Raw genomic sequence first — 14,697 nt, 5'->3', positions numbered from 1 at the left:
TTGAGATATATACACACGGCAGTGGAACTCCATACACTGAGAGAAATGATTAGTAAATATAACGAATTTTTTGGTACATGTTACCAATTCACTAGTCATTTTCGACCCTACTAATTATTAGTAATTTTACGGATCAACATCGACTTAATAAAAGCGATTTGTCGGTTCACAAGTGGCAAATTTGTTGGTAAAATATCAGTGAATGTTTTATTCTTTATTCGTAAGGGATTACATTTTTTTAATAATCAGTTATTAATTCAAATACTCTATTGAATTACATACTAAGAATACATTAATCATAACTTATTCTCTATTCAATTGAAATAATTCTACAAAACATTGGTTGCAAAGGCCCCCTGTAATCGATAGGAGTATGAGCCATACAACAAAAACTAACGAAAAAAAATATTAGTAATCCTAGCGAACTAGCGACAAAAACAAAAATGAATAAATACAGTTTAAAGCAGCTTAATGCTTTGGTTGCAGTAATGCCTTTCAGTAATTCATCAATGGGATAATGGCCATAAAAACTAGTTAGTGCGACGTTCATTCATTTTAAATTCCATCTGCAAGGAGAAAAGTTCGTCACAAACACTCCTCACTCCAGATTCTACCAACAAATTCTTCTTACCGCTCGTTTTATCTCGTTGAATATGTGATTAAACGGCATCTCACATAACACCCTCTTCAAGAGCCTGCAAGTAATTGGCGGCCTGTGGAAGTTCTTGTGCACACCTTGGAGTCTTTTGACAATCTTCGCACACTAGTAGATCGGTAATGCTAAATAACAAAACTCAACACTGAGCCTCGTCCTTGGGCGGCGTTAAAGCGCCTTTTGTTGCTTGCTTCTGGTGTGGACTGCACGTCACTCTGTGATTGGTCTGTTTCCAGCCACACATTCCTGCAATATGAAACTCGAAGCTGGAGGTGAAAATAACGAAGAAAAAATGGAACGATGCCAAATTTCTATATCAGTTTATTTGAAAATACTCTCAAAACTTATATTTGAAGTTTACAAAACAAAACGTGCACTCACCATTGGCTGTGTACCAGGACGAATGGCGGTAGCAGGAACAATCACCTATCCGTCTGTTCTAAGCTGCTATTTGGCCGGTGCACCAGGCTGACCGGTACTAGAACTACTAATCTTCTCTGCGGCTGCTCCGACCTTTTGTTTGGTTCTAGCACCTGACGATCGCATATAACTTTTAAAAACCAACTGAAAATGAAGACAAGGTTAATTATGTTGAAATGTTATCGATTAAAGTTTCTTCCCGGTGGAAACATGAAGATAGTCTCTCGACCGAGGAGACGGATACATGTTTCAAATCAGTGAAAACAAAATACTTACTCCGAATTGCGAATTGCCTTTGTGCATTTATGTTGCTCTGAATAGTTTTCTACGATTAGTCCAGTAACTCCTATCCCTACCTTCCCGTGGTGCCGGCTGGGGTACGAGTAACCATAGTGAAGATCGGGTAACCAACCCCGGTGGGATCTTGGTCGTATGCTGACAGGGAAGGGGGCCTATCCGAGCGTCTGTTCACCATGGAAGTGCGGCTCAAAACAGCGTCTGATCCCCATGTTAGGGGCGGCTGATCACTGTCTTCGTGCCAGCGGGGACTCTAAAAAGAGCTGTGCACGACGGTCCTCCGGCGAGACAGGGGGTTGGTGCAGGCCCTGCAAGCCATCCGTAAAAATAAAACGCACAGGAAAATTTACAAAGAAATTCGAGACAGGACAATCGGACTAGACCCACGCAAATAACACGGACTAGAGATTGGAAACTCGGAACATGGAACTGCAAGTCTCTCAATTTTCTTGCGAGTACCCGAATTCTTTCGGAAATATTGAGAGCCCGCAATTTCAACATCGTAGCGCTGCAGGAGGTGTGCTGAAAAGGTTCGATGGTGCGATCGTTCCATGGTGGATATACCATCTATCAGAGCTGCGGCAACATACACGAGCTGGGTACAGCTTTAATCGTGATGGGGGAGATGCAAAAACGAGTGATTGATTGGTGGCCGATCAAGGAGAGAATGTGCAGATTGAGGATGAGAGGCCACTTCTTCAATATCAGCATTATCAACGTCCACAGCCCCCATCTAGCTAGCACCGATGATGACAAAGAAGAATTCTACGCGCAGCTAGAGCGTGAATACGATTGCTGCCCAAAACACGACATCAAAATCGTCATCGGTGATTTGAACGCTCAGGTCGGCCAGGAGGAGGAATTCACACCGGTAATTGGTAGGTTCAGCGCCCATCAGCGAACCAACGAAAACGGCCTAAGACTTATCGACTTCGCTGCCTCCAAGAACATGGCCATACGTAGCACCTTCTTCCAGCACAGCCTCCAATACCGTTACACCTGGAGATCACCACAGCAAACAGAAACACAAATTGACCACGTTTTGATCGACGGTCGGCACTTCTCGGATATCATCGACGTCAGAACATATCGTGGCGCTAACATCGATTCAGACCACTACCTGGTGATGGTCAAACTGCGTTCTAAACTGTCAGTCGTCAATAACATAAGACACCAGCGCTCACCACGGTGCCACCTACGACGACTACAGGAGCCGAACGTTGCTGCAACATATTCGCAGCGTCTTGAAGCTGCGTTACCGGGGGTAGACGAACTGGATGCTGTTCCCCTCGATGAATGCTGGAACTCCTTAAAATCAGCAATTAGCAGCACGGCAGAGACCGTCATCGGGTATGAACAACGAGGACAACGGAACGAATGGTTTGACGACGAGTGCCGAGCGCTCCTGAACGAGAAGGATGCAGCACGCGCAGCCATGCTGCAACGAGCGACTCGACAAAACGTGGAACGATACAGACTGAAACGAAGGCAGCAAACACATCTCTTTCGGGAAAAAAAGCGCCGCCTGGAAGAGAAAGAGTGTGAGGAGATGGAGCTGCTTTATCGTTTTCGAGAATCGCGGAAGTTCTTCAAGAAACTAAACGCCTCGCACAAAGGCTTTGTGCCGCGGGCCGAAATGTGCAGAAACAAGGAAGGAGGCATCTTGACGAACGAACGCGAGGTGATCGAAAGGTGGAGGCAGCACTATGATGAACACCTGAACAGCGCGTAGACAGGAGACCTAGACGGCGTTGAGGAGGACTACACCGGTGCAATGAACAACGACGACGTACCACCCCCGACGATGGGTGAAGTTAAGGAGGCCATTAATCAGCTCAAGAACCACAGAGCAGCTGGTAAGAATGGCCTCGTAGCGGAGCTCTTCAAGGGAGGGCCGAGAAAACTTGTAGAGTGTATGCACCGGTTGATAGTCAGGATCTGGGACACAGAACAGCTACCGGAGGAGTGGAAGGACGGGGTAATCTGCCCCATCTATAAAAAAGGCGACAAGTTGGATTGTGGGAACTGTCGTGCCATCACAATCCTGAATGGTGTCTACAAAATTTTGTCTCAGATCCTCTTCCGCCGCCTATCACCAATAGTAAGCAGATTTGTGGGAAGTTATCAGGCCGGATTCATGCCCGGTTGCTCGACGACGGACTAGATTTTTACACTGCGGCAGATCCTCCAAAAGTGCCGCGAGTATCACGTCCCTACACACCACATCTTCGTCGACTTCAAGGCCGCATATGATACAATCGACCGACGACAGCTATGGAGGATCATGGACAAACACGGCGAAAGCTGACAAGACTGATTCAGGCAACGATGAACGGTGTGCGGTGCAGTGTGCGGACCTCAGGTGAGCTGTCGGAATCATTTGAGACTCACAGGGGACTTCGACAAGGCGATGGAATCTCCTGTCTGCTCTTCAACGTGGCGCTGGAAGGTGTTATGCGGAGAGCGGGCTTTAACATGCGGGGCACGATTTTCAACAAGTCTAGTCAGTTTATCTGCTTCGCCGACGACGTGGACATAATCGGAAGAACACATGCGACTTGTATACCCGACTGAAACACGAAGCAGGGCTGATTGGGCTTGGGATCAATGCGTCTAAGACTAAATACATGCTAGCAGGAGGGACTGATCGCAAGAGAGTTCTTCTTGGTAGTAGTGTTGTGATCGACGGCGACGAGCTCGAGGTGGTAGAGGAATTTGTCTACCTTGGCTCGTTGATAACAACTGACAACAACAACAGCATTCAGAAAGTCGCCAAGGCTGGACGAGTGCGATGGGTAGGGCATGTTGCAAGATTGCCGGACAGCAGCCCTGTAAAGATGGTGTCGAATCCGGTAGGAACAAGTAGGAGAGGAGCCCAGCGAGCGAGGTGGTTGGACCAGGTGGAGCAGGACTTGGCAAGAATCGGTGCAGCCGGGAGTTGGAGAACTGCAGCCATGGATCGGGATTATTGGCGAAAAATTGTGAAGAACATCTAATCTCTCAATGGGATGTAGTATCATTATAAATAAATATAATATTTTTAGAAATATAAGAATAATAAGTTTAGACTAGTGATATGTTTGTGTGAAGAAATATGATGAGATTTATAGAAATTGCTTCAACCGTTTACACTAGCGCTAACATATATATTGAATATATTCATATTTGTTAAGATCAATCTGATCACAATCTATTTAGAGTGTCATGTATAATATGAATGAATAAACTTCACTTGAAAATTGTATTCCAAACCGACAGCACGCTGTGTTAAGGCTGATTTAGACGGTGCCAGTCAGCGCGCTAGTAGAAGAATCCAATCACTAGAGTCTAGTTACTAGCGCCATGTGAACACCCGGCTCCAGTTAATTGCGCAAGTATCGCACAAGTAATTGGCCATGCCAGCGAATAGAAAATTTTCTACATACTGGCGCCAATAGATAAATGACAATGGGCCTGATCACGAACATCATTGCCACGTACGCTTTCACGTCACTTACATTTTACCTAATCTTTTTGTGTCTATCATCATTGTCACGGATAGTTGCGTGTAAAAATAAACTCAATGAAGTGAAAGAGTTAATTCCCGTTTATAAGAGACATGTCAGTTGCATAATTTCAGGCGTTTGAACGTTAAGTCGGTTCCATAATCTCGGACGTTTAAACATTATGTAGGTAAAATTAAGTGTATGAGATAATATTCCATTTAATTAAGCGTATGTTTTTTAAGTTTGCGATTATACCTCGATGGTATTTCTAAGTCAAAAATTCGGGCCCATCTCATGATTCATGCGTGCTGAATGAAATGCTAGTTCAAAGATGAGGAAGAATAATTGGTTGATCGTGAATAATGTAGTTGTTGAACACATGGGAATGTTATTTCATTTTCTCTTTCTATAAATTACTCTAGAGATAAGACATGACTATTACGTATAATTATGAACATCTCGCATATTCTTTTTCTTAACTCTGTCTTACTCGTTTGAATAGTGAGAATCATTTAGTAAAGGTCAAGGTTAGAATCATTTTGTAAGAACCATTTCTACAATTTTGTTTAATGATAATACCTTCTTCAACTCATAGAAAACCCGAATTTATCTACCTCACGATCAGTATAATCTGAGCGACTCCCATATGGGATTCTGAATTCCAACCCTGTATTCTTCATATTTTGGCTAATTTTATATACGGAACAAGAGGTTTGATTCAATTATTTAAACAGAAACTGATTTTCAGCATCTGTCAGAAACATAATCTTCTTATAAAACATCTGATAGATTTCAAGTAATTTTCTAAAAGCAGAAAGTGATACCGATTTTCTTCAGACGGATGTAAAAATTATGAAAAAAGAATTTAAAAACAGTATCTTGTGAATACTTTGCAATGATAAACTCATTTGGTCCTTGTTTGAAACTTATTATCAGTTCAGTTCAGTCCTTTGTTTTTAAGAAACATGAAACTTTGCAGTTCATTTGATTCTTGAATCTATTATCACTTTTTTAATATTCTTTTATTCAAAGCATGTCTTGAAAACAATATCGTTGAAAATATTTATTACGTTCTTTACATAAATTCCGTTATAAATATCATACGAATGTTAGAATTACAAAAACCTGCTCTACAATGTTGGAAAAACTTCACGGTTATTATTCAATACTCATGAAGCGCCCTTATTTAATTTATAAGTTTTACTTATGTCGAACCGGCCCCACTTTAGTTTTTGTTTTACTCGTCAAATTTCCGGGGGGCAAGTTCAACATAGCGGATTGATTATAAAAAAGTGGTTCGCGCAGAGTCAGCACCACGGAAACGCGTGCGTACGATTCTAGCGTGACCCAAAATTCAGTTAGTAAATAAAAAATTGTAATTGTAAACATAAGATTAAATAAAAAGAACTGAGCCAGTCGGGCCAGGGTGCTTACCCAGCAAACATTAAATCGTATAATTTTGCACGTGCCAAGTCTTACAAGAAATCCGAATAAATTATAATCGCATATAATATCAATCAAAGTATATCCAAACAAATTCGGTAAGCATTTGCCATGTTGATGATGATGATGATGACCCACCTCATACCCCTACAAAGGTTTGAACAGGCCGATTTATTTAATAGATAATATTTATATTTAACCAAATTAAGATATCAGTATTATAAAACAAAACAGCGAACTGACTCTGTTGCAGGCATGAATTTCTATTAATCGAACATCATAAATAGGCAAAAACTTTAAAAGAAAAACAATGGTCCTATCCTTATCGACATTATCATAATGATAATCCCAACTTCAGACCCAAAGTTTTTTTAAGGCATGTCAAGAAAATTTCCAACCCGGGAAGATCCTTGACAGATTGGGAATCGAACCCAATATCTAAAAGTGTCTACTTAGAACATGATAGAGATCTGCCACATTCACAAATACTCGATATAACCATCTTATGATAAGATAGTTTACGACAATTCTGAATGAGCTATCCCCATTCCAGTTTCCACTTCAGACCCACATAAAAATTTCATTATATATCAGTGTTCTGCCAGTGTTCCATTAACATAGTCCAGGCCGACCAAACGCGCGCGAGGCTCAAACTCTCGTAGACAACGCTTATGTATGTATATGGCCTCCACTTTTGCATGCATATGCCAGTTAGGCGCATTATATGCCAACCAAATTTTAGGGGATATGATGTTATATATACGCTTGTTATGCGATTTAATGTTTGCTGGGTAGTATGCTGGATAAAATTATACCACGTTGTCTTTTATTGACTGGTGGAAAAACCAGCGCACTCAAAATATCAACAAATCAATATTGTACATAACCAACCATAATAATCGTCCGAGTCCAAATAAACAAATTTATGTCCTCTGGATACGTCAGGATTCCGTCCAAAAATGCCACCAAGAGGGTAAATTACTGTTTGTTTATCTTTTCTTTCATAAATATCACAAGACTAGATTCAAAATGTTGACGAAAGAGCTAAATAAATATGAAATTAAACTTACTCCATTCCGCGTGACTAGCTTTCACCATCTAAAACACAAGTGACAAATATACCTGTTTTTCTCCGTAACATGACAGTAACCACCATAACATGAATACCACCATAACAACGAGTTTATCAAAGTTTTCACGACGGATGAATACCTCCGGATTCTACACACACGGTTGTAGCCGTAATAAGATTGTATACATTTCACTCCGTTTTCACCGTGAAGTGACGTTCGTGATCAAGCCCAATATGGGCTCATGATTCATGCGTGCGTTAGTTTGCTTTGGTGCGTTAGTTTGCAGAATAAAACGCTGGTTCAAAGACGAGGAAGAATATTTGATTGTTCGTGAATAATGTAGTTGTTGAACACATGGGAATGTATTTTTTGACGTAGAACTACGTCTTTCAGGAAGGGTACCAAATCAGAAAACAGGTCACGTTTTTATGAAATAAAGTTAACTATTTTCACTGTGAACGAATTCTCATGCTTTGCACACAAATCGAATCGGAAATTCCCTAAGATTTGTTTGATATGCTATACATTACAATTCGCTAATCTCTGAACGGTTTAAATTCATGAAAACTGGAAGAATTTCCTTTTCCCCATACATTTGTTCTGATAATTTGTGTGTCATTTCAGATACTAGAGTTGAATGAACTTTCGCGGCTCGAGAACTACGTAAACATGAGATGAGCAATAATTTCAGAGGGAAATGTAAAATACAATGATCGTTTGACAATTCTTCTGCTCACATATTCTGGTAGTCCTAGGCATCATATCAAACGTAAAAGAACGTTCATAGAATTTCAAACAAAAACAACAATTTCGATGCATTTTAAAATAATATTCGAAGTGGTAAGCAAGTGGATTGCATAATATAATTACGTAGTTCTACGTCAAAAATATGCGGTCGTGTCCTAGATACAACCTCTTACAATTTTTTCTCTTTCTATGATTTAACCTTTGTTCATAGCTCTGTCTTACTCATTTGAATAGTGAGAAGTATTTAGTATAAGTCAAGGTTAGATTCATTTTTATAAAACCATTTCTATAATTTTGATGATTTAGAATATCTTCTGTATCTCAGAACAAACCCGAATTTATCCTCCTCATGATCAGTATAGTCTGAGCTACTTCCATATGGGATTCTGAAGTTTAATCCTTACCATTCTCGTGTAGTTTGATATACGGGACATGAGCTTTGATTTAATTATTTAAACAGAAACTGGACAGCAGCGTCGGTCAGAAGTATAATCTTCATATAAATCAATTTACCAAAAGCAGAAAGTGGTTCAGATTTTCTTTAGACGGATATCAAAATTATGGAATAAGAACTAGAGAAGAATTTAAAAACAGTATCTTGTGAATGCTTTGCAATGATAGACTCATTTTTTCCCTTGTTTGAAACTTATTTTTACTTTTTTAGTATTCTTTCGTCGCTAAATGGATCAATAACTCTACAAAACAATATCTCAACTCTCTGTTAGTCTAATCCCAAAAATAGAAACAAAAAAGGACAGTCGGAAGTAGACCTTTCACCATGTTTCAATGAGCCTATGGGAGTTACATTTTTTGGGCTTAGTTACATCCCATAGCGCATTTATCGAATCCAAATATACAAATTTTCGTCCTCTGGATACGTCAGGATTTCGTTCTAAAAATACCACCAGGCAGATAAATTGCTGTTTGTTCATCTTTTTTTTCACATTTTTTTGTTCCAAAACATTTGAGCAATTTTGGAAAAAACGTTTCCGAAAAATCACTGTTTGTCCGCATAATAGACGTAGTTCCATACAGCCTTCATATATCGTTCGAAAATCAACAATTGTCGGTATTATGTGCTGTAAGCTAAATCTATATTTGAATCACATTCTTTGTAGAGTCCAAACATGCCTGTTACGATAGTGTCTTATTGCTTAGTGTTCTCTAATAGATGAATATAAGGAATCATTGAAACGCTGCTCATATAATTACTATTTTCTGTACACGATGAACATAGAGAAGCAATTGTGTTTTTTAATGTTATAATCACCTAAATTTCTGCATTTGAATCTTCAATTAGATAATGAAACAATCAGATCAGTAGTAAAATTAAAATAATATTGGTTCTTAGCATTATGACCCCTCGGATTCAACATTGAATTATTCCACATACTCAGCATTTACTCATACCGTTGGAGTAAATCACTACACCATCTTTATGCGATTGATCGTGATATCGGTAATTCATGTTGCTAAAATTACGAACATTGCAGATTACCTTCAAAAATTCGATTAATTGAAAAACACGAACCTGCTGTTCTTCTCATATCCCAGAGTATTCTTCAGGAAAAAAGTACTATCATAGACTCGCAATAAATCAAGAGCACATTTTTCAGACATTTTACTAAGTTTCTTCCAAACCTTTTTGATTTTGTCCGATAACAACTGGAACTACCGACGGAGACGTTTTGACTATTATCGGAATTGTAAATACTAACGCTACAAACAGAGCGTGATTACGTCTAGCTATACGGACAAATGTTCATTGGAACGATTGATTTTCGCCATAACTAGACGTAATAAATAGCAGTGTTTTCCAAATGAAAAAAATATGTTATAATCCGCAAAATCACCTAGGCCCTCTTTTTGCCGAAAATATCCTTCAACTGGACAGATTATTTGATTGGAAATTTGCATGGTTATGCTTGTAGGCAAAAAAACAACAAAAATGCGTTTTCCCAAAACTAATGGTGATGTTGATTACATCTTCTATGCAATCATGGGCAGTACAATTCACTTCGTTTTCCCCGTGAAGTGACGTTCATGATCAGGCCCAATTATTGTCAATAATTTTGATCGATAATTTTGATGAAATTTGAAACTCAACGAACGCAGAAATCAAAACGTCAAGAACAATTGAACGAAAAGGTTGTCGACATGTCGCGCGACATGTTGAGCTGAATCGAAAAAGTTGGTCCAACCTAAGTTGCCTGTTGCCTAGTGTAAGGGTGGCTTTAGACTAGTGATATGTTCGTTTGAAGAAATATGATGAGATTTATAGAAATCGCATCAACCGTTTACACTAGCGCGAACTTCTATAATGAATAAATTCATATTTTCGGTGAATTTATTCACCTGAAGTAGAACTGCATCCAACTTTAGTGATTTCTCACCAGTGAGAAATTCACCAGCGTTTACATATGCCTGAATTTATTCTTCACATTGTATACATATATACCTCGAATAAGTGTATCATATATATTCTCACCCGTTTACATCTGTTTTCGGGTTAATAAATCCATCTATAGCTATAGATCTCCCTAATGTAAAGCCACCATAAGTATATGCTCCCAGTTGATTACACATGCTCTCAACTTTTGACGTAGGACTACGTCTTACATTAAGGTTGCCAAATCAGAAAACAGGTCACGTTTTTGTGAAATAAAGTTAATGTTAATAACTATTTTTGCTGCGATCGGATTTTAACTATTTGCATACCAATCGAATCGGAAATTTTCTGAGATTTGTTTGATATGCTATACATTACAATCCCATAGTCTTTCTATGGTTTAAATTGATGAAAATTGGAAGCATTCCCATTTCCCCATACAATTGTTCTGTCTATTTGTGTGCTTTCCCGAACAGAGCTGTCAATAACGAGCAACTTATGCAGCCGCTAGAATAGAAACAGTCGGAGACGAATGAATCGTTGGATTTAAAGTTTCCGTAAACAAAGGAAAAAAGAAGAAAAAGAATAGAAACAACGAAGGGGGATAGCGAAAAGTGAATACTTGCGAAGTAAGTAAGCTGTCGCTAGCGTATAAGTATTGCATCTTCTCTGAGAAAAATCCTCAGAATCTTTCTCTGCCCGAAACAACAAAGGTCGAACTCTAGCGGATATTTCACTTGAAGTTTATCGCTGCAACTGTGTACATCTGTTAGACGCGTGTTTGATGCTTGTTGAATGGCGATGCACGGAAGACACCTCTGGTTAAATACTAAGCGCAATGCGTGCATTGCTAAAAAGAAACAAATTTCGACGTATTCGCAAATGATATCCGAATTGATAAACCTAAACCGAAAATAGTTTGTAGATGGCCGTAGGGTGACCCCCCAATATAGAAATCAAAGCCGTATTCGTACGTCAAAAACGTGACCTGTTTTTCGATTTACCACCCTTAATCAAGATGTGTGGAATAAAGGTGTGACCGTGTCGTCAATAAGTGCGCGAGGGGAAACGGTCTAAATATACAGAGGACTGTGGAAAGGGTTTTGACTGCAAATAGAGATGTCTAAATTTTTCGTTTATTCAATTGTCGATTAATCGTGGGGTCATTTTTAATATTCGATTCATTCGAATAATTGTTTTTCAGTATTCGATTAACCGAGCGAATATTTATTTCTTGTAATCAAAAAGAACAGACATATTTATAATAAAAAAGTATGATGTCATAATTTTAAAAGTTACATTAAATAAAAATTGTTTTTGAATGAAATGGTATTTTAGTATATTGATAAATTAACCATTTCATGATTTTTTGAGGACGATTGAAAAAAAGCACACCATGAGAATGATGCACAATATTATTATTGTACCAACATAAATTTTTTTCTGTTCAAAATTACCTGTTCTTTGAATGTTGTTGAAATAACTGATTTGTTTGAATATTTCTGCTTGGTTCTTATAGCTACTAGTTCAAAAGAGGTACATTTATAGAATCATTAACCACTAGTATGGTATATTTTCCTCGGCACTCTGAATTTGAATACTAATATTTTAGAACGGGAGCTGAGACCACCTTCTTTAAGTCCGCATTTTACTCCTGCAGACCCTGAATTCTTCTTCGCAGTCTTCAACCTTCATGGTTCAACCGTAAATTATTTAGCATATCCGATGAATTTCGACGAAACACCATGACGGTTAACACTCCTATACTCGCGCATAGGTCTGAGAGACCAAGAAGTCAATAATTCGTTCATTTCTCAGAAAACATCAACACTACGACATTGCGATTCTCTCTAGCTTCGTCATTCGTTGTTCGTCATCGTTTAGCGTATCGTATAAGTTGGTACGAAGGGGACGTATATCACTTTTTCACCACCTTCGGTCTGAGACACCGACGCGCGTACTGGAGTAGCTTTTATGGACAAGTGACTTTTTTTCCTACTTTAGAATATTGTTCAATGAAATGTATAAATGAATGTCAGTGGCGTGGAATATTTATTAAATATAATGCATAATATCATTTTCGAACTATTCTTATTTGATTTTAGTTCTTTTGTCACCGGATTCAACGGATTCATATATTATTCGTCGTTAGATTCATACGTGCAAAAGTAAAGTACAAATGTTTGACATTCGTATAGTTGTTCACTAAATATAATGGTCACACATATACACATTTGTGAAATAATTGCACTTACGGAAGAATTGTAAACTGTAAATTATAAATTAATCGGATGCTTATGGTTTTTTTACAGTTACTGCTTCGGGTTTTTTTTCTATAATATATGAGCTGAACAATATCGACGATAAAACAAGTCGCAGGAAGTTTTTTTTTTTTTCCAATTCGTTTATTTGTAAGGCTCAATCGCATAAGCTTTGCGGAGCCGCTAACTCAAGTTTTGTTTATACAAAAATTTCATCTTAAATATATGTTTAGTAGGTTTCGACCGATTACTCGCGGTTTACTCGAGGTTAGAGGGGCAACAATTTTTGTGGGACGGGTCAGGTTAGGGATATGGATATGAGGTATCATTGTCTCAACCGAGGGTTGCCGCACGCACTGTAGCATTGTGCATAATGACCAGGGATAGCATCTGGTGTTCGACTAGCTGTCGAGGGTGGGCGACGGTGAGATGAGGGGACAATACAAACAAACTAATAATGAAAAAGAAAAAAAACACAAAAGCATTAAATTCTTATACTAGACCGTTTCACAAACATATAGATCAACTGCATATAGCAGATGTCGCGAGTTCCCAACACGTCTCTAACAGGAACATAGGGTTGTCTTCCTTGGACCTCAAGGGCATTCAAAAGGTACTCTCTGGCTGCGTAATTATCCGTACATTGCCAAACTGCGTGATCGATGTCATCGTAACCGTTTCCACACCGACAGACATTGTTTTGAACAAGATTTATTCTGTGGAGGTGCACATCTAGCGTGTAGTGGTTGGACATAAGTCTACTCATTACACGAATGAAGTCACGACTTACGTCCAAGCCTTTGAACCACGCTCTCGAAGAAACCTTTGGAATAATTGAATATAACCACCGCCCAAGACTTCCAGTGTTCCAATCGGTTTTCCAACTCAAGAGGGAACTCTGACGCAGTAATTGGAAAAATTCATCGTATGAAATCTGTCTATCAAACAATTCGCCTTCCTGGGCACCCACCTTTGCTAGAGTGTCCGCCTTCTCATTGCCAGGAATTGAGCAATGAGAGGGGACCCATACAAAGGTTATCTTATAAGATCTTTCGATCAGTGCACTCATCTGCAGCCTCACTTTTGTGAGGAAATAAGATGGGTGCCTACTAGTTCTCATCGACTGGAGAGCCTCAAGCGAACTGAGACTATCCGAGAAAATGAAGTAATGGTCTGCAGGCTTGTTGGAGATCATCCCCAATGCGAAGTCGATTGCTGCCAGCTCAGCAACATAAACGGAACAAGGTTCCTGCAGTTTACGGAAGGCGCTCGAATTTTCATTGAAAACACCGAAGCCAGTGGATCCATTGAGGCGAGACCCATCAGTGAAGTATCTTTTCATGCAATTGACTTTTGAGTACTTTCGGTTAAAAATACGGGGAATGTAAGTTGATCGAAGCTGATCTGAGATTCCAAGTATTGCTTGTTTCATCGACAGATCGTATTCAATTGAGGAACTGCTGATGGTGAAGTGAGCACGGTCTGGAGTAAACGATGGAAGACAAATATCTGACGAAATATAGTGGTGGTAAATTCTCATAAACCGAGATTGTATATTTAGATGAAGAATTTTTTCAAAGTTTTCAATCAAAAGTGTGTTCGTGACTCCGCATTTCACCAGTATTCTGAGAGAGAGTTCCCAGAATCGGTTCTGTAGAGGAGTTACTCCTGCCAGAACCTCGAGACTCATGTTATGCGTTGAGTGCATACAGCCAAGAGCTATACGCAGACAATGATATTGAATTCGTTCCAGTTTTAGAAGGTGACTTTTAGCTGCTGAGAGAAAGCAAAAAGAGCCATACTCCAGAATGGATAGAATAGTTGTTTTATAAAGTGTTATGAGATCTCCCGGATTAGCTCCCCACCACGTGCCGCAAATCGAGCGGAGGAAGTTGACCCTCTTTTGACATTTTTGCTTCAAATACGT

This window comes from Toxorhynchites rutilus, chromosome 3 (genome assembly GCF_029784135.1).
Source record: "Toxorhynchites rutilus septentrionalis strain SRP chromosome 3, ASM2978413v1, whole genome shotgun sequence".
In the NCBI taxonomy this organism is placed as follows: domain Eukaryota; kingdom Metazoa; phylum Arthropoda; class Insecta; order Diptera; family Culicidae; genus Toxorhynchites; species Toxorhynchites rutilus.
Note: the sequence above shows the minus strand (reverse complement) of the source record.